The sequence below is a fragment of the Scyliorhinus canicula genome, chromosome 13, assembly GCF_902713615.1.
Source record: "Scyliorhinus canicula chromosome 13, sScyCan1.1, whole genome shotgun sequence".
Classification (NCBI taxonomy): domain Eukaryota; kingdom Metazoa; phylum Chordata; class Chondrichthyes; order Carcharhiniformes; family Scyliorhinidae; genus Scyliorhinus; species Scyliorhinus canicula.
The window spans coordinates 107,316,101-107,336,497 of record NC_052158.1 but is presented as its reverse complement, the minus strand read 5'-3'; the positions used below and the strand labels follow the sequence as shown (position 1 = coordinate 107,336,497).

The 20,397-nt window shown below is 46.6% G+C and overlaps 1 protein-coding gene across 4 annotated transcripts in view; it reads right to left on the bottom strand.

The window, feature by feature from the left end:
• Positions 1–20,397, bottom strand: part of si:ch211-51h4.2 — a 477,954-nt gene that overhangs the window by 95,995 nt on the left and 361,562 nt on the right. The gene's annotated exons all lie outside the window — the stretch shown is intronic.

Below are 20,397 nucleotides of genomic sequence, written 5' to 3'. Positions count from 1 at the left end.
ATTTGAGGAAACCAAAACAAAGCACAGTATTCCAATTGTGATCTGACCAGGGTTTTTTTTCCATACAAGAGTCAATTTCATTGTGACAGATTAGATTGAAAGAGATCATTCAAAAATATAATAATAAAAAATGCAAACCTTTTGTTAGGTTCAAATGATTTAAGGTTTGTACTTGTGGATTATTGCAGTAGATGTCCTCAATTAGGTCATTTTGTTGACGTGACTCGTATGCAACCAATACTGTCCTGTCCATATAATTTATGGCTGCAACTTTGAAGCCATATATTTGCATAATTAAATCATTTACATGTTATTTGTGAATGACTCACTGACTGCTAACACATTATTGTTTAAAATAATTAAACTCATTAATAGTAGTTGCATGGACATGTATTAAAATTAAAAATCTGATTTTATGAACTAAATGAAAAAGATTACTGTTATAAAACTATTGGTTTGGAACATCTCGTAACCTTGAACAAAAGGCTCTTGTACCATCCATTTTTTTGCCAATAGATGGCAATAGATGAAAGAGTACCTCAGGGAAAGAACTTGAAACGTGTGGCCTGAATTTTCATACTGGGTTGGGAGTGCAGAGTCTGACAATATCCAGCTCAGCAAACCTGGTCTGGGAAAAAGTGCCCGGAAGTTCCGGCAGTCAAGGAGAAAGGAAAATGGGATCATGTCAGAAGTTCCTGGACAAAGTTCAGATGCTGTCAAGTGGGAACACGGCTGGTGGAAGGACTGCCTCGATGTTCCGGCACTTTGTCAAATTATTTTTAAAATGATTAAAGCAAAAAACAGCTCTTCGGCCCTCACCCTTCACACCCACACACTTTCCATGCCTCATCCATGCCAACCCGTGACCTCATACACCCTCCGCCCACCCATCATGGCACCCATGCCCTTCAGACCAACATAAACCTTTCATCCACCTCATAATACCCATTTATAGCCCCTATGGCAACTTAGTGCCAACTTATGCTGACCCATGCCCCCACCCCTTCTCCCTTATACCGGCCATGCCAACCGATCAATATCCATCTTAGGCAGAACTTAGGACCCATGCTGAGATTAAATTAAGTTCCTAAGTGATGAATACACTATTTTAAAAAACACTAATTGATTAAATCCATTCACTATATTTAAATTAATTCAACCACTTAAACCTTTGCAACAACACGCATTCATAGTCCCACTTCAAATAATTCATAAGCACATGGAGCTGTCAATCAAATTGTGAACTGATAGGCATTATGATAATAATACATTGTGAAATCAGTCCTGCAGGACTAATCTGTAAAATAACTGTCAGGTTTATATCAGAGTGAATTAGCAAGCACTGATTTATTTTCGGCACAGCAGACAGTTTTTTTTCTAATATTTAAAGAGCATGATATTTAAGTGGCTTCACAGCTTAACAGTTCTCTCAACAGTTTTAATGAGCTTGTAAGTTTCAATACTTTTGTACACTTTTTGCACACATTCTTGTCTAATTTTAACACCCCCAAAGGGTGTTTTCTCAAAAGTGTCCTGGGGCATATGAAAAAGGGTCACCTGCCTCTTCAAATAAATTTGGCAGCTTTAGACTTTCTCCTACTTGGTCTAAACCGCACAGGTCATGTTTTGGACATCCCACTAGCCAAATTCAGACCCAACTTAGGCAGCTGAACTTTAACATGTCCAGTTGTCTCCATGAACCATGGATGGGCACATTCGAAACTGCCACCATGCCAATGGGGAATGTGGGTTCTGGGGTGCGAATTCCAGGGCAGGGTCTCTGCCACTTTCCGTCTTGGCGAAAACTCTGGCTTGTGTTTGTACTGGAATCAAGAGACAGCCAAAACTTGATGACAATAATTTGATCAAATTAGATTATTCTTCGCTATTGAGCAAGTAATGCTCCAGCTCTTAATTTTATGTTGCTAAGCAAATACTGCAACAGTTTTTCTTGTCAATTATGCTTGTTAATGAGTATCATGTGGAGCACACAAAAATGGTTAAACCAGATATTCCTTCATTTTGCACCCAATTTAATTTTGGCGGTCTGGATTTGTACTGGTGCCAGAACAAAGACATTCAATTAAATGGAAAATGAGCCAAAGATGACATAATTTAAATATCCACTTAAATCCCTGGTCTTGTATAGCATTCATCTATTTACACACTCATTCAATGGGGCCTAAGGTTGATATGGTGTATTATTTATGGAACTGTGTTTAAAGAGTCCTGAAGTAAAAATATTTGTTGTATTTTGAAGCTTTATCTAGACTATTTTCAGTTTCTTTTTGATCTTTTTCTCTGTTTTTAGTCATGAAGCTTTCTGATGAGTGCTCTGGCATTGCTATCTTTTGGAAGGCTTTTGTCTAAAAAAACAAGCCATAGAGGCCAACCCTACTTGACAGTCCAGAACAATACTCCCTCTCCTTCCCACCTCAACTCGAGAGGTTATCAATGTAGCATCCTCAAGAGGAACCGACAGCCAATCTAGTTTTAGCATTTTTCATTTACAGCTCCTCTCGACCCATTTCTTCACTCGTCTTACTATCATCTCCTTTTGCCTTTCAACACTATCCCTTTTCTTATTTACTTGCTCCTGTGCGTATCAGAGACATCTCCTTCTGATCTTTCCTCTCCCCTCTCTCCCAGAGTTTGTACTTGTTTAAAACCTGTCACATCTCTAACTTTTTCCACCTGTGGCATTAGGTCATTAACCTGAAACATTGGATGGGATTAGGTTAAGTGTCAATTTTGGAACGGTCTGCTGGTCCCATTGGCGCAATCTGGACTGCGATCGTTAGGGATATTGAAAAAAATATTCCCCACACGAAAACCCCGGAGCACGAAGCGTCCGAGTCATCTGAGCAGTGCAATCAAAGGGCCACTGTGTTTAAACAGCTCCACAGCACTGGCTCACAAACAAAACCAGGAGGATGGCAGCCAAGAAGCCAGCTCCATGCTTCATGGTGGGCGCCTTACACATCGGATGAAGTGGAAGAGAGAAGGGCAGGCAGGCAGGAGACCCTCTATTCACCAACCCCACTTGGGAGATGGTTACCGTGCTGGTGAGTGCCAACTCCCTCCACAAAAGGATGAGGATTCAATGCAGGAAGAAAATGAGTGACCTCCTCCTTACTGCCTGGGTAAATGCTTCTAGTCTTCTCTCACCACTCTCCCTCTCAGATACCCCTCACCATGCCAGATGGACTCCACATACTGGGCCCTACCACATGCTTCGATATCTCCCCTGAGACTTCTTTTCTCACAATTTAGCCCTGCTCATGTGCACTGCCCACACACTAGGCATCACTGCCCTCTGACCTGGCACGCAGTCTGCTCACAACATCCTTATTTGTCTCCCTGAAAGATAAACTGGGTCATTACTGCCATGACTGGGTGAAGGCGGGTCGTGGCATGGCAAACCTTCGGATTTTGACTTCTTTTGAGCAAAGAGTCCTTGAGCTTTCAGGGGAGGAATAGAAGTTAGCCTGTGTGGAGAGCGAGGTAGGCGGGAGAGAGAAAAGCGATGAGCTTCTGCACTTTCATTTCATCTAGCCAAATGCATGCGAGTTCTGTCTCACCCAGTCCTTTCCCTTGTCATGCACTTATACCATGTCCCGTCTTTTGCTGGGAAATCACCCAGGTTGCCTGGTTCATCCACTAACAGTGTCAGCAGAGGACCACAGCTCTGAGGAGATATTGGCGGATGAACAGAAGATACATCACAGCTGTCACCTGCAACCTCCACCAGCGCAGAGATACCTACATCGGTGGGCGATCTTAGCAGGCAGGCTTCGGATTTATAATCTGGTGAGCACCTCACTGCTGCTAATCCACATCAGGCAGAAGCAGGAAGGTCCCAAGGATCGGACAGTAGAAGGTCTGCTGGAACCCAGGATTCTGCTGTGCCTCAGCCAGGTGCTGTGCATTCGTCCCTCAGTTGCTGGAGATGCAAAGGCAGGAATACAAGGAAGGGGTGTGCGACACTCCAGTGATTGCAAGGCTGACTGCAGGAGTCCCAAAGCTTCTCTCATAGGAGACTGTGCCAGCAATACGAGGCACATGGGTAACATTACAAGGGTGGCGATCACAGTGGAGAGCCTGGTGCTTGACGTCAGATCCATGGCAGGAGGTTTCCAAAGAATGGCTCAGGCCAAGAGCTCTATGGTTCAAACAATGAACCTGACCATTCAGAGCATTAGCTCAATAGTTCAAGGCATCAACTGTATGGTGCATACACTGGTTGGCATCCAAGAATGCAGCAGGGCTTCTGGGCCATACTCCAACTGCCCGTTTATTCTCAAGACTGACCCAGGGGCCCATGAACACCCATAGGGAGGAGGATCCGCTGGTGCAGAGCCCAGGGCCTTCCACCAGGACACCTTAGGGATGCCCAGTTCATTTGACCACCCTTCGAGGACAGTGGACAGAACAGGATGGCACAACGACACATGTGCCACCTGCATGTAGGCCAGGGCCCTCCAGCTCCTGGCTCTCCAGAAGACGCCCACCAAATTGCCGATGACGGCATCAGTATGTCACATGATTGAACTCTTAAAAGTGCCACTGGTTCCAATTAGGAACAAACATGAATACACAACACTTTCCTCCCTTTACATCAGAGGTTCCTGCAATGAAACACGGTCTAACCGTATCAAAGTTTATAATATAAACAATTAAAAAACACAACAGTCAATAAGTTAGACATTTTGGAGGACATCAATTCCTGTGCGGTTGTCGGCAATACCAGGCAGGCGTCTGCTTTTTTTTTTAACAAACAATTTTACAATTTTATTGAGGTATTTTAGGCATATAGAAAAAGTGACATTGTACAGTACAAAAAAAAGTCAAGACACAAATTAAACATAGTGCAAACCATGGCTCTGTTCATGCACGGACCTGCCTCAACGTCCCCCTACTCTACTCTACCCTAGCTGCCCCCCCCCCCCCCCCCCCCCACTGCTGACGCTTACTCCTCTGCGAAGAAGTCAATAACCCTAATAGCGAACCTCTCAAGGCGAACTTGACTTTCTCCAGGCCAAGAAAGCTCGCCATGTCCGATACCCATACCTCAGCCCTGGGGGGGGCTTTGAGTCCCTCCATGCTAACAATATTCATTGCCGGGCTACCAGGGAAGCAAAGGCCGGAACGTCAGCCTCTCTCTCTTCCTGGACTCCCGGGTCCTCCAAAACCCCAAAGATTGCCACCTCAGGGCTCATTACCACCCAAGTTTTCAATACCCGGGACATGACATCTGCGAATCCCTGCCAATACCCCCTGTGTTTAGGGCACGACCAGAACATGTGTACTTGGTTAGCCGGCCCTCCGGCACATCTAGCACACTTGTCCTCCAGCCCGAAGAATCTGCTCATCCGGGTCCCCATCCTGTGGGCCCGGTGCACAACCTTAAACTGGATCAGGCTGAGCCTGGCGCATGTTGCGGTCGTGTTCACTCTGCTCAGGCCTTCTTCCCAGATACCATCCTCTATTTTCCCCCCCCCCCGAGCTCCTCTTCCCATTTAAGCTTCAGGTCCTCGGTCTGCGTATCCTCAGCTCCCATTCGTTCCTTGTAGACGTCTGAGACTCTACCCTCGCCCACCTCTCCCCTAGAAACTACCCTGTCCTGCCTCCCCTTCGGCGGGAGACGTTGGAAGGACAGCACCAGTCTGCGTACAAAATCCCGCACCTGTAAGTCGTTCCCTCTCGCCAGCCCAAACTTCTCCTCCAGTGCCCTCATGCTCGGAAAACTCCCTTCCAGGAACAGATCCCCCATCCTCACAATCCCTGCCCCCATCCAGTCGATACCCCCCGTCCATGTTCCCTGGGGCAAATCGGTGGTTGCCGCAGATTGGGGTCCACACCGATGCTCTTACCTCCCCTACATGCCTCCTTCACTGGCCCCAGATCCGAAGAGCTGCCACCACTATCAGGCTGGTGGAGTACCGTGCCGGCGGAAGCGGCAGAGGCACCGTGCCAGGGCTGCTAAGCTAGTGCCCCTGCACGAAGCAGCCTCCATCCGCTCCCAAACCGACCCTGCACCCCCATCCATTTCCTTATCATCGCTATGTTGGCTGCCAAGTAATAGTTGCTGAAGTTCGGCAACGCCAGTCCCCCTTCTCCTCTGTTCCTTTCAAGCATCACCCGCTTCACCCGCGGGGACTTCCCTGCCCATACAAATCCCAGAATAATTTTATTCAGCCTCTTAAAGAAGGACCGCAGGATAAAGATGGGGAGACACTGAAAAACAAACAAGAACCGTGGGAGAATCGTCATCTTAACAGTCTGCATCCTCCCCGCCAATGACAGTGATGGCATCCCACCTCCGGACCTCCTCCCTCACTCGTTCCAGCAGTCGGGACAGGTTGAGCTTATGCCACCTGCCCCAGTCCCATGCCACCTGAATCCCCAAATATCGGAAACTCTCCCCCACTAGCCTGAACGGCAACCCCTTCAGCCTACTCTCCTGCCCCTTCGCCTGAATTACAAACAACTCGCTCTTAGCCATGTTCACTTTGTATCCGGAGAACCGGCTAAATTCCCTCAGGGTTGTCATAATACCATCCATCCCCACCATTGGGTCCGATACATATATCAGCAGATCATCCGCGTATAACGAGACTCTATGTTCCACTCCCCCCCGGATCAGCCCTTTCCAGCCCCTAGAAGCTCTCAGTGCAATTGCCAGCGGCTCTATGGCCAGCGCAAACAGCAGAGGGGAGAGAGGGCAGCCCTGTCTTGTCCCACGGTGTAGTCTAAAGTAGTCCGATGTCGTCCTGTTCGTCCTTACACTCGCCTCCGGGGCCTGATACAATAGCCTAACCCAGTCGATGAACCCCGCCCCGAACCCGAACCGTCCTAGTACCTCCCACAGATAATCCCACTCGACCCGATCAAAAGCCTTTTCAGCATCCATGGCTGCCACTATCTCTACCTCCCTACTCTCCGTGGGCATCATAATCACGTTGAGCAACCTTCTTAGGTTGCCCACCAGCTGCCTCCCCTTTACAAACCCGGTTTGGTCCTCCACAATTACATCCGGTACATAGTCCTCAATTCTGCTCGCCAAAATCTTGGCCAGTAACTTGGCATCTACGTTGACCAAGGAGATCGGCCTGTATGACCCACAGGCCTCCGGGCCCTTATCCCGTTTCAGAATAAGCGAGATGGTTGGGGGTAAACTCCCTCTGTCTCTTGCCTTGTTAAAGACCCTGACCAGCACCGGCCCCACTATCCCGGCAGATTGTTTTGTAAAACTCCACCGGATACGCGTCCGGCCCTGGGACTTTACCCGACTGCATGGCCGTCAGGCCCCACAATAACTCTTTGATCCTGACCAGGGCCCCCAGTCCGTCCACCAACCCCCTCCCCACTCTTGGGAAGGTCAGTCCGTCCAGGAATCGTCTCATCCCCCTCCCCCGCCCTCCCGATCCCCCGGGTGGTTCCGAAGTGTACAGCTTCCTATTAAAGTTCCTAAAGACCTTGTTCAGTCCTGCTGGATCACCCACTAGATTACCCTCCCTATTTCCCTAGCCGCTTCCCTCTTCCTTAATTGATGTGCAAGCATTCTACTGGCCTTCTCCCCATGCTCATAAATCACACCTTTTACCTTTCTAAGCTGCTCTACAGCCTTGCCTGTAGTCAGCACCCCAAATTCGGCCTTCAGCCTCTGTCATTTCCTGAGTAACTCTGGCCTCGGGGATTCCGCATAACTCCTGTCCATCCGGAGAATTTCCTTAATCAGTCGGTCCATCTCTGCCCTATCTGTCCTGTCCCTGTACGCCCGGATTGAAATCAGCTCCCCTCTCACCACTGCCTTCAGCGCCTCCCAGTGCACCCCTGCCGGTACTTCTCCAGTATCGTTCACCTGCAGGTAATTCTGCATGCATTTCTTCAGCCTCTCACACACCGCCTCGTCCGTGAGTAGTCCAATTTCCAGCCTCCATGGTGGGCGCTGAAAGCTGTCCTTACAAAACTGCAGGTCTACCCAGTGCTGAGCATAGTCTAATATGGCAATTGCCGAGCATTCTGCCCCCACCATTCTGGCCAGCACTCCTACTCACAACAAAGTAGTCAATTCGGGAATACACTTTGTCGACGTGGGAGTAGTACGAGAACTCCCTCGCAGTCGGCTGGTTAAATCTCCACGGATTTGCTCCCCCCATTTGCTCCATGAACCCTCTGAGTTGCTTTGCCATCGCTCGCAACCTGCCCGTTCTTGAACATGACCGGTCCAGGCTCGGGTCCAGGACTGTATTAAAGTCCCCGCCCATGATCAGCTTACGCAAGTCCAAGTCAGGGATCTTCCCTGGCATCCTCCTAATAAAATCCACATCATCCCAATTAGGGGCATACACACTGACCAGAACTACTCTCACCCCTTCGAGCTTACCCCTCACCATAACGAACCTGCCACCCCATCCACGGCTGTGCCCTCTGCCTCAAATTGTACCCTTTTATTAATCAGGATCGCAACCCCCCCTCATCTTAGAATCAAGCCCCGAATGAAAGACCTGACTGACCCAGCCCTTCCTTAACCTAACCTGGTCTGCCACTTTCAGGTGCGTCTCCTGCAGCATGATTATGTCCGCCTTCAGAACCCGCAGATGCGCAAACACACGCGCCCTCTTCACTGGCCCGTTTAACCCTCTAACATTTCAGGCGATCAGCCTGGTTGAGGGGGCACTTTGCGCCCCCCCCCCCGTTTGCCGATCAGCCACCCCCTTTCCTTGGCCAGCCCCCCAACCATGTGTCGTGCTTCATCTGGCCCGCCTGCTGCCGGCTCCATCCATGACCTCCTCACTGTTGCCATGCCCAGTTTCCATCACCGTCAGCAGAACAACTCCCCCCTCCCCCCCTAGCAACACCATCCTATCACCTAACCCCTGCTCTAATCTAACTATATGCACACACCCCACCTCGGCTTTTGTTGACTATCCCCATTCAGTTAGCCTGGGGCTCCCAGCCTCGGCGCCAGCGCGTCTCCCACCCATTGTTCCCAGTCACCCCTCCCCCGACCCATCCATACCACTTCCCCAGATCAGTCCTGCTTAAGCAAAACTCTATAAAAGTCATAAACAGCCCCCACAATAGCACAATTCAAGTTAACCAATACAAAAAAAAAGAAAGAGATAAGAAGTAACAGGCACTCTCAGTCCTTCCCATACAGACACAGAAAAGATTGCACAAAGTTCCCCTAAAGCATCCCTCTTAACCCAACCCTTTTAACTGTTTTCTTTATTATTTCCCCCCCAGCCAAGCTCCAACTAATCAAACAGCCCAAAAAAGAAACATTCAGGGAAACCACGCAAAAAGCACGCAAAGGAACGACAAAAATGGACCCAAACATACAGGCAATTTTCAAACGGGAGAGACACCACATATACTTAAAAGTTCTAAAATGAGTCCAAACGCCCTCAGCTCAGGACCAGCCCTTGCTTCTTAACGAAGTCCATCGCCTCTTCGGGTTCCTCGAAATAGTGGTGCTGACCCTCATATGTAACCCACAGTCGCGCCAGAAAAAGCAGCCCGAATTTCACCTTGTTTTTATACAGTATCTCCTTCACTTGCCTGTAGCCTCCCCTCCTCCTGGCTACCTCCGCGCTCAAATCTTGGTACATACGCAGGGTGGTATTGTCCCAAATACAGCTTCCTGTGCTCTTTGCCCATTGCAGCACCCGTTCCTTGTCCAGGTACCTGTGAAAGCGTACCACCATCGCTCGTGTGAGACCCCCTCGTCGTGGCTGCCTCACCTGCACTCTGTGTGCCCTGTCCACCACCGGCAGGCGCGTGAACACCTTGTTCCCCAGCAACTTCTGAAACATACCCTCCACATTTGCGGCAGCGTCTAGCCCCTCTGCCCCCTCCGGGAGGCCCATGATTCTCACATTCTGCCGACGAGATTTATTGTCCAGGTCCTCCAACCTTTCCAGAAGCACTTTTTGCTGGTCCCTCAACCTCCGATTCTCCACATCCGCCATCGTTTGAAAGTCAGACTGCTCCTCCACTGACTTCTCTAACTGCTGGAGCTTCTCAGCCTGATCATCTAGCCTTTTTTCCATCCGGTCAATCGACATCTGTAGCGGCTCCAAGTTGTCACGCATCAGAGCCAAAAAGCCCTCCTGCATAGTCTGCAGCAGCTGCTCCATTGTGGGCTGGGCTGCCAGCTCCTTGCTCTGAAAACCAGCCATGCTGGTCCCTCTCACAGCCTCCACTGTGCCCTTATTCGACCACTTCTTCTGCTGTTTACGGTCCCTCCGGCTTCTTAGGTCCATACAATTCTGTATGGGTCCTGTGCCCGAGTACTATTGCTTTCCAGTTCCGCGCTCAAAAGCGCACAAACGTCGGGGGAAAAGGTCCAAAAGTCCGACCGAGACGGGAGCCACCAAATGTGCGACCTACTCCCTCATAGCTGCCACCGGAAGTTCCAGGTGTCTGCTTTTTTGTGTTGACTCTAACCTCAGGTGTTTTTGGTTGAGTTTGGGCATTGTCCGTTGTTGACTCATCGGAGTTGTTGTAGGATTTGGAGGTTGACTCGGTGTTGAAATGACCTTAACTGGGGTACTGTCTTCCACAGTTGTTTCTGGCACTGTCGGGTTCTCCGGTATGCACTGGTCTTCATTTGCACAGTTTGTCACAGACTCTCAGTTGATTGGTATCTCTGGCAACCTTATTTTAGCTGATAAATGTGAATGAGTGTGTCTTCTCCACAGTACACCTTCCCGAGTTTGAATGGTGTAGGAGACCGGTCCTGTCTCTGCCAAGGCGATGGCAGGTATCCACTTCTCACTGGTGGCATGGTTCATTGGCAATACCTCTTGACCTTTATGAAAAGCAGGGAGTTGAGCCCTGTTCTCATGTCACGAAACTTGATTTGGCTGCTTGCTCAGAGCTTTCACTTCAGAGGCTAGTTCTTGCCCCAGGCTAACCAAGGTTAGGTTCTGGTAATTCTTCTTGTTGTTTGTATGTTCATTGTACTTCAGATACTGCTGTACAGAGTGAAATAGGGATGGAATACTGGTGTGAATCAGGATCTACATTTATCTGGAGATAAGCTTGACTAAGGTCAGCTTCAATAAAATTCTGGCCTCCAGCCTAACCGGCAAATAAGTCCTCAATTAAAGGCAGAGGGTACTGCTCTGCACATAGCATCGGATTGATAGTGACTTAAAAATCTCCACATATTTGTAGTGAACCATCTTGCTCCATTATGGGTATTACGGCATGGCCTAATCACTTACATTAACGCCTTTAAAAAAGCCCACTTTGACCAGCCGCTCAAAATTCTGCCTCAGCCTTAGGCCTGATGGTTGAGCAATGCCCTCACCTTTAAGCATCTTTTAAGGCTTTTGTCCTTAATAAGAATAATAATCTTCATTAGTGTCACAAGTAGGCTTACATTAACACTGCATTGAAGTTACTGTGAAAAATCCCCTTGTCGCCTGTTCGGGTACACTGAGGGAGAATTCAGAATGTCCAATTAACCTAACAGCACATCTTTCTGGACTTATGGGAGGAAACCGGAGCATCCGGACTAAACCCACGCAGACACGGGGAGAACGTGCAGACTCCATACAGGCAGTGACCCAAGTGGGAATCGAACCTGGGTCCCTGGCGCTGTGAGCAACCAGTGCTAACCACTGTGGTGCCATGCCACCCAAATCTTTAGCTTGACTGAGATCTCTTCCATGCTTCCCAGCTCTCTATTAAAGACCACGATATGATTCTTTAGAACAGGGGTGGGCAAACTTTTCCGTGCAAGGGCCACATTCAGAAATTCACAATTTTGAAGGGCCGCAGAGTATATTAAGTAAAATAATTAATATTTAAAATAGCCAAAATAAACGGTTTTTGAAGAAAAAAAAAGCAATTCATTTTTATTAATTAATATTTTAAAGTAGAAACTTCACATGAAACACATGTTGTGCCGAGCAACGATCACCCTACTCAAGTCAACGTATCCACCCTATACCAGTAACCCAACAGCCCCCCCCCCATTAACCTTAAAATTAAAAAAAAAATTAAAAAAATTTTTTTTTTATGACTTGATCTTGGTGGGCCGCATAAAGACCTTTGGCCCGCGGGCCGTAGTTTGCCCACCCCTGCTTTAGAATCTTCGGTTAACCTGCATTAAACTCTGACACGAGATTCACCTCAGCCCAGTTTAGCTTGATTCTCTCCAGCCAGGTTCTCCCATTAGATTGAATAGTTACCTTTAACAACGTGAGGGGGCAAGTTTGCAATCTGTCCATTTAGCTGCACATATACATCAATACAGTCTCTCAAAGGAACCAGTTCTCCAACGTGGTTTTGGCTATTATCTTTGAGGGTTTCAAGGTGATATTTTGTAGTTTCTCTTGGCAAACAGTTTCTGCGACCAATGAAATGGCTGCGCCAGTGTCCAGCTCCATTTTTATTGGCTGTCCGTCCAGTAAAGGAGTAACCCAGTAAAGGTGGGTTGCACCAGCGATGGCCAGTACGTTCAACAACAGTTCACCACCTAACTGTGTCTCTGGTCCTTTTCATGCTGTTTTTGTATCACATGGATACTTTTCCGTCTATTTGATTTTTCATTTGATGTATTTGGTTCTTGCTATTTATAATTGATGATTCAAACTTGTTTCTTTCTCCAACATGCACATTCTATGTGCCCCTTTTTACCCCAATTCTTGCATTTTACTTCAGCAATCAGTTGATCTGTGCCCAGTTTTTGCATACCTGTGTCGATGTGCGGGTTTCAGCCGATTCTTTATGGGTTTTAGTGCTCATGCTTAACTGTTAGGCTTCTGTAACTGCTGGTTCCATAAAGGTCACAACTTCTGAAGCCTTCTTTAGGTCTAAGTTGCTTTCTGTTACAGCCTTTTCTAGATAGCTTTATTTCTTAACCCGCACATAAGTCTGTCTCTCTGGTGTCATTCACCTCCGTCTTGAACATACTCAATGGTTAAGCTGTCTGGGATAGAAATGTTATGAGTATTTAATGCAGTAAAATATCCCACAGTTTTGCCGAGTTGTTCCCGAAACAAATTGGATATTGAATATCCTCTGTAATCTCTCCCGTCCGTCAACCCTGCATTGAGACTACTGCATTCTCCAATCCAGGTTTCTCGAGCCTCCTGATTTTAATCAATCCACCACGGATGCCCATGCAGTCAGTTTGCAGGGCCCTCAGCTCTGGAATTCCTTCTCTAATTCTTTCTGCCTCTCCTTCCTCCTTAGAAGCTACCTCAAGATTTTGATCATCTGACCTCATAATTTGTGGCTCAGTTTAAAATTCTGTCTGATAATTCTCCTCCGAGTTGCTACATTAAAAGTGCTTATATAAATGAATACTATTGTTTGTTCTTTCACAACAAATTCTCCATTCAAACTAATGAAGCAAAGATGGCATCCTTGATAAACTGTGACACCTCATTCATAGGCAGTAGATGAAGAGGAACAGAAACATGCGATCTTCAAGCTCCAAAATCCGTTGGAACTCAACTCAGCACAGCAGCACACACATTCTAACAATCCGACTGCATCTTTTGAATAGTCTTTCAATGGACCAGCCAGTACCCAAAGCCAATCCTATGGGGTTTAATCCCCTTGTCTGAGGGGCTTCTAGTCCACCAAATTTAAACCATGATCCTAATTCTTTCATACAACCTTAATTTGCATGCATTCACGAGACACTAACCTGATACTGGTGAGTCCTGCAGCCTTCAAAATGATATGGGTATTTTAAATGGAAGCCAGCACAATTATAGCAGGAAAGAGTCAGTGAATCAAATTAGATCAATGTTAACAGGTCATATGCTCTGTTCCTGCTGGATGGGATGTGTTAAAATTGAAACCTTAATTTTATCCACTGTACGTCGTCTTCCTGTTTTAAATTTAGTATTTTCATTTAATTTTATAAGCCCATTCAAGCTTCCAAATGCAAATCTGCCAAGTTGATTATGATTAGTAAAGGTAAACAATAACATTTGAAATTAGTATTGGTTACACACTGTTGAAAGTTTTCAATATGTAAAATACTTATTTATACAAACCATTACCAGTAAATCCAATCTGACCAAAAGAAAATACATAATACAAAATTAACCTCCCATCCCTCAGAAGATCAGAAGTGAGGATGTTTGTTAATGATTGCTCCATGTTCAGCCCCATTCCTGACTTCTTAGATACTGAAGCAGTCCATGTCCAAATGTAGCAAGGCCCGAACAACATTCAGGATGGGGCTGAAAGTGGCAAGTAACATTCAATCCCTACAAGTGCCAGGCAATGAACATCTCCAACAAGAGAGAATATAATCACCTCCCCATGACATTTAATGGTACAGTAGTCCCCCGTTATACCGCGCTCCGCAATACCGCGGTTCGCGATATACGGCGGGGGGGGGGGGGGGGGGGGGGGGGGGGGCTTATGGACCCCAACTGTCAGCTTCCCTCTCCAGATCAAAGTGAGCCGGCCGCTGAAATTGACACTGCCGGCTGCTCTCTCCCTCCAATCAGTCGGCAGTGTCAATTTCAGCGGCCGGCTCACTTTGATCCGGAGAGGGAAGCTGCTCTCTCACTGAAACAATCAGCCGACCGCTGAAATTGACACTGCCGGCTGCTCTCTCCCTCCAATCCAACTTTTAAGTTGTTAAAAATGCAGCAGTGCTTGTTTTAATTAGATCCACGATGGGGGTTTTAAATTTATTTAAAAATCTATGCATGCGCTTCCCATTGTGAGTCTACGGGGGTCTGACCTCTCCCCCCGCCCCCCGTAGACTCACAATGGGAAGCGCAAGCATAGATTTTAAAATAAATTTAAAACCCCCATTGTGGATATCCGCGGCTCGGTGGCTGTCTTGGACCCCAACACCCGCGTTATAAAGGGGGACTACTGTATTACCATTGCTAATCCCCACTCTCCGCATTCTGGGGTTTACCATTGTCCTGGAACTGACCTGGGCAAGCCTATATGGCTGCAAGAGCAGTTCGGAGGCTGGGAATTCTGCAGTCCACCATCTACAATACGCAAACCTGGAGTGTGATAACAGATTCTCCAGAGTAAAGCTTCAATAACAATCAAGAAGGTCTACACCATCCAAGATAAAGCAGCCCAATTGTTTGAAACCCCATCCATCAATCAAATCCACCACAAACGCAGTAGTAGAAGTGTGTACCATCCACAAGATGCCCTGCAGGAAATCAACAAGGATCCTTCAACAGTACCTTCCAAACCTGCAATGTTTACCAGCAAGAAAGACAAGGGCTTTACCTGCAACTTCCCCTTCGAGCCACAAACCATCCAGACTTGAACTGTATTGCTTTTTATTCACTGTCGCTCAGTCAAAAAAAGCTTGCAATTCCTTCCCGAACAGCACTTTCAACAGTGTGTAACCAATACAGTGGTTTCAGAATGCGATTCACCACCACCTTCTGAAGAGCAATTAGGGCTGGGCAATAAATTATGGCCTAGCCAGCGATGCCAAAATCCCGTGAAATCTGATTTAAAAAACTACTTAATTGGATGTTTTTAGAGTTACATTTATGAGGAGCATCAAAATAACTAAAGGATTATAATATCAAGTAGTACAAGATCTGAATAATGTGAGGTATCATATTCTGGCTTTATTACATAAAAATGCATAAGCTGGAAAGTGAATTTCATCATTTAATTACATTTGGAACCCCACGTCAAAATGGCCATATAAAAATGCTACTATTTTCCTTACCATCTTATCTAGAATATGAAAACCTGCTTCTGAGAAAGATATATGTATACCTGTGCCAAGACTACTTAGAGAATGAATTATTTATAAACAGATAACACACTTAATATTTTATTTTCACTGAATTACAATTGCAGGGATCTGTATTAAGGTTTTCACAGACATGGCAATAATAAATCCAGTAAATGTGAAGAAAATACATAAATGTGTTAAGAACGCTAAATAAAAAGGTTTAAAATTACAGCCACAATTGTTGTCACATGCAGACAACTCTGAAGACTGGCCTGTAGATTAGTAAGAATTCAAGACTTGAAAAATAGCATGAAAGGAACACACTATTAGTATTATAGACGACTGACATAGGATAGATATGGATATTAAGCTGAAAATATTGAAAACTGAAAAAGTCTGGAACCGTACAAAAATTCTATGGGCGGTATTCTCCGCTCTGGCCAAAAATCGTGGAGGCCACCGTGAACTCGGCCGTGGTTCACGATGGCCTCGGGGCCCGCTCCCCGCACCTAATTCACCCCCACCCGGGGGGCTAGGAGCGGGCCCCCGTCGTTCCCGGCCGCGACCTCGGCCCCCAGAAATGACGCGCGAACGGCGCTTTTCATGATGTCATCCGCGCATGTGCGGGTTGCCGGTTCCAACCCGCGCATGCGCGGAAGACATCACCGAGCAGATGGCACGAACCCGCGCATGCACGGTGCCGTCTTTCTCCACCGCCGCCCGGCAAGACATGGCAGCTTGATCTTGCCGGGCGGCGGAGGGTAAAGAGTGCGTCCGTTTTGGATGCTGGCTCGACGTTCGGTGGGCACCGATCGCGGGCCTGTCCACTCCGGAGCACAGTAGCGGTGCTCCCGTCCAAATCGGGCCCCTAGATGCCCCAAACGGGCATCTGGCACCCGTTTCACGAATGCAGCGACCAGGTGTGGTTGCTGCCGTGGTGAAACGGGCGTGAAGGGTCGGTCGCTCGGCCCATCGGGCTCGGAGAATGGCGTTCGCTGTGAAAAACGGCGAGCGCCGATTTTTCCGAGGGGGGGGAGAATCGCGGGGGCGCCGGGGGGGCGTAAAAAATGTCGGGAGGCCCTCCCGCGATTCTCCCAGGCCGCGTGGGGAGCGGAGAATTCCGCCCTCTAACTATGATATGAATGAAATAGCTTTGACTATGATGGTTTATCTATCATGCTCTAGAGCAGGTTACAGAGTACACAGGGCTATAGCTGATTACTGCTACGTGTTTCTCAACGTGCAGAACAGATACATTATGGTCTATATTCCAAAAGGCACTGATAGATATGGATTGTTTACTGGCCTCAGGTTATCATAAATGTTTGAAACAGATAACTGGATTCCTCAAATTTGATTCAGTTATTCCTGTGGAGCAGGCGATAATAATAATCTTTATTATTGTCACAAGTAGACTTACATTAACACTGCAATAAAGTTATTGTGAAAAGCCCCTAGTTGCCACATTCCGGCACCTGTTCGGGTACACAGAGGGAGAATTCAGAATGTCCAATTCACCTAACAAGCACATCTTTTGGGACTTGTGGGAGAAACCCGAAGCACCCGGAGGAAATGCACGCAGACACTGGGAGAACGTACAGACTCAGCACAGACAGTGACCCAAGCCGGGAATCGAACCTGAGACCCTGGCGCTGTGAAGCAACAGTGCTACCCACTGTGCTAATGTGCTGCCCATTGGGATTAATGGAATAACCCTATCAAACAGTTGGCATTGGGACAATGGCTTTCCTCTGTGCTGTATCATTTCTATTTACAATACATGTTTGTTGTTAGTTGCATTTGTGGATAAAGACCTGGTTGAACCCTATGGGTAGCCATCTAATGCTAAGAGAAATATGACGACTGATATTAATCTGACCTGTCCGGAATCCAAGCAGTGAAATTTAACCAGGAGACTCATCCACTGAAATTCTGTGTCATTCCTGCTTCCTCAATTTAGCCTGATTGTCTGAAATGTGGCACGGACGCCACCTGAATCTGTTTGAGCCCTTTTTTCCAATATACAAACCGGGATTTACTGCTGCCAACAAGCCCGGACTACAATGTTAACTGGTGAGTGGCTGAAAAGCTTTGCCTCTGCCCCCCCCCCCCCCCCCCCCCCCCTTCCCCCCCCCCCCAAATCCCCTGGCAACCACTCCCACAAACCCCATCCCGCCCTCATTCACCTGTGACCTGGGCCCCTGGGTGTAATAACAACAGCAGCCACCACTCTATCTGATTGGCCGACAGCTTTCAGTGACTGGAACTTCTATTCCCGAGGCCCTAATTCCTGTGGAAGACGCAACATTGGACAGTTAAGTGCTTGATAGACACTGAGGCTGGATTTTCACGGAGTCAGAAAGGCCTTTAAAAATGGTGAGTGGAACTCTGGTGCGGAGGTTTCCATATCCCAGTTTCTGATAGATCTAAATTTTTGTCAGCAGAGGAAAGGGGAATTAGGTATGAGTCACACAGTGTGAAAACCCAAGGTCAGCAGGGTTATTTGAATTTAGTGCTGAGTTCAAATAGAACCCATTTTGACTGTTGCAAAGGGCTTAACTCACAGTGTGGGGGACCACAAATGGGTGGAGTAGATGTAATATTCTTTTAAGGTTGGATAAAGTCTGTTTAAGTGATATAATCTGAAATGCTTTTAATCCTTCACTCTTTGAACGTTTAAAAAAGATTGCAGCTGTCAATTAATTGAAAAGTACAGCCCATTGCTGCAACACTTCGATTGACAAGCCACCTGCCGCAGTTTGGAAACAAATAGCATCTGTTCGTGCAGCTTCAAAAAAGGTCTTTGTCGACAATTCCCAAAGGGCTATGGTTATATCACATGAGTGCCTGGTTGAGATTCTAAATTCACAGTTTGATTGATAGTTTCGAGTGGCTTTAAAGGATTAGCTGCCTTGATCTGCAGTCTGAATACAAGTTTTTTTTTTGTTTTTACAAGAGAATAACTACTTGATGAGATTGTAAAGCTTTTAATGGATTTCCCAAATGGGATGTTTCTCATGACCAAGTGTAGTTAAATGGGAGCTAGACCATTAGGAGATTCAATTCCACATGAATCCTGAGGTCTGCCCATGGTGGATAATGAGTGTGTGGCTATGAAGGCACTTGGCAATGTGAGGACGCATGAGATGGCATGGGGGATATTTAAAAACATTTTTTTTAGAGTACCCAATTAATTTTTTCCAACTAAGGGGCAATTTAGCGTGGCCAATCCACCTACCCTGCATATTTTTGGGTTGTGGGGGCGAAACCCACGCAGACATGGGGAGAATGTGCAAACTCCACATGGACAGTGACCCAGAGCCAGGATCGAACCTGGGACCTCGGCGCCGTGAGGCAGCAGTGCTACTCACTGCGCCACTGTGCTACCCGGCATGGGGGATATGAGGGGATGTGAGGGTGGGTGGGGCATTAGTTGGGATCGAATTGGCGTGGAGGATATGAGAGACCATGCAGAGGGTGGAAGGGTGGCAGGGTTTTATGGTTGAGGTCTGGAGGGTCTCACAGCAAATTAGTAAATTCAGTGCATACTCATTTCCATGGCTGGTTTCTGCATACGTGTTTGGTAGACCAGACTATCCTGACACCACCCCAGAATGGAAATTGCACAATCAGGCCCAAAGAGTCAGAAAATACCTTTCTCGGTAGCAAAAATTCAGTCATTAATCTGGTTGGGCCTCCCCCTCAGAAGGACACGCTCTGAACCCGCATCAATTGCATTAGATTTTCTGCCTTAAATCTTTTTTGGTATTGCACAAGAACTGCTATTCGTCTGAAGCCCATAGAAATTTGTGGTGAACTAGCTGTTCTGTATTTTCTGGGTTGCTGTATATCTTTATCTCAGAGCAATGCAGAAATGACTCTACTTCTAAATATTTATCTACAATGCTTTAATACCTCTCACAACTTGCATGATTTCAACACATTTTCACGGCTCAGAGTCCAGATGCCTTCTGAAATATTCCCTGTATGGTGTCAGTACTTAACTCACTAGCTTCACCCAGGCATAAGCAATCAAGCAAGTGTACAAGGATCTGTTACCAGACTAGCATATCAAACACAGGTGAAACAAACCATTGGACACGACACCAGTGACTCCATGATCTCTTCCAATCAGGTAAGAAGTAATGGAATTGTGTTTCTAGGTTTAGTTTAATGTTAGGAATTTACACAAGAGAGCTTCTTTCTTGTTTCTGAATTTATACTGAGATTACTAAAACTTGTTATTACTAAATATACTAATTGTATTGAGTACTGTTAATTTAATTGTTTGATAATAAAAAAATGTTATGCTGGTCATAGCTTGAGTGGTAGTACGATTAGTTATTCTTCCTTCTAACAAAGATAAGTTCACATCGTGTTATGTGATATGTTCCAATAAGTGCAGTAACATAAGATCTCTGTTCAATCCCTGGGCTTTGCTCATTGAACAGAAAAGAAACACTCAAATTCATAGACAAGAAACATCAACTTACAAGAGTAACTAATGACGTTAAGGAAATAGCACTAAAACTCCAAAATTGTAACAGGCACAGAAACATTAGCAAAATATAGCAGGGCTACATAAATTATTTTATATGTACCATGAAGGCATAGAGAATGCATTTCAGGCAGAAATTATCCTTGTAGGTAATTGTAAGAGCCCGTTTTGTAAGCAGTGAAATGTA